At 47.8% G+C, this 871-nt stretch overlaps 1 protein-coding gene across 1 annotated transcript in view; it reads right to left on the bottom strand.

Annotated features, from left to right (window-relative positions):
* igsf3 (immunoglobulin superfamily, member 3) overlaps nucleotides 1–871 on the bottom strand; it is a 61,935-nt gene that overhangs the window by 59,482 nt on the left and 1,582 nt on the right. The gene's annotated exons all lie outside the window — the stretch shown is intronic.

The following is an 871-nucleotide window of genomic DNA, read 5'->3' as shown; positions in this document are numbered from 1 at the left end:
AAGTTGTTGCCAATTAATTTCCTGTCCATCAACTGATTTTTCATCTCAGGAGGACTTATTTGCAGCCCATCACGTATGGCAGAATTGCCGGCCTGATATCACTGACGATGCTGTCAACCTGTCATAGGCTAATAGCATTAGAAAATATTCCCTTTGTGATTTGTGCCAATGATCCACACAGACACACCACACAAGAAAAAACCTCTTCCCCAACACCTGAACTGTTCTTCACCACCTCAAACTGCCTCCCATCTAAAAATATGATTCATGATTATTATGTAATATGAAAACCCTCCCTATTCAGCCCACACTGTGTGCAGTCTTCTCCACTGCACACGAAACAAACCATCTCACATCTTCATTGGAGTAAGAAAAAAAGTCATTTACAGCCGCCATGAGTGAAAGTGACTTCTGAAGCGCTGTAAGGGGACTTTAAGCAAGGCGCAGACTGGTAATCCTCTTGGCCGAGTGGGGGCCTCCAGCGGGCCGACTTCCACTCCCACTCCCACCCCCCTCCTCTGTCCCCCAGCAGCGCTGACAGGCCTCCCCATCCAGGAACAGAAAAGCCATCTGGTGTTTGTTTGGGACAGTTCACAGGCAGGATGTACTGTGTTGTGTCGCGTGTGTGTGTCAGCAATCATGCCTGTATTGAGTGTGTATGTATGTGTCACGAAGTGTCATCGGGTGAGCGTGCTTGAACTTGCATTTGTCTGTGAAATCCATCAATATGCAGGTGAGTGAGAAATGTGTGAGGACCGAACACAGTGGCTTTACCTTGAGGGATGACTGTACAACAACATCCTTGTACTAGGTGTCTTCACACCCACTGGATGACTTCATACCCTGGGGGTGTTGGTGATGCGTGATCCAG

The sequence above is a fragment of the Morone saxatilis genome, unplaced genomic scaffold (assembly GCF_004916995.1).
Source record: "Morone saxatilis isolate NCDOM2014 unplaced genomic scaffold, NCSU_SB_2.0 Contig5, whole genome shotgun sequence".
In the NCBI taxonomy this organism is placed as follows: domain Eukaryota; kingdom Metazoa; phylum Chordata; class Actinopteri; family Moronidae; genus Morone; species Morone saxatilis.
Note: the sequence above shows the minus strand (reverse complement) of the source record. Positions and strands in the feature narration are given on the sequence as shown.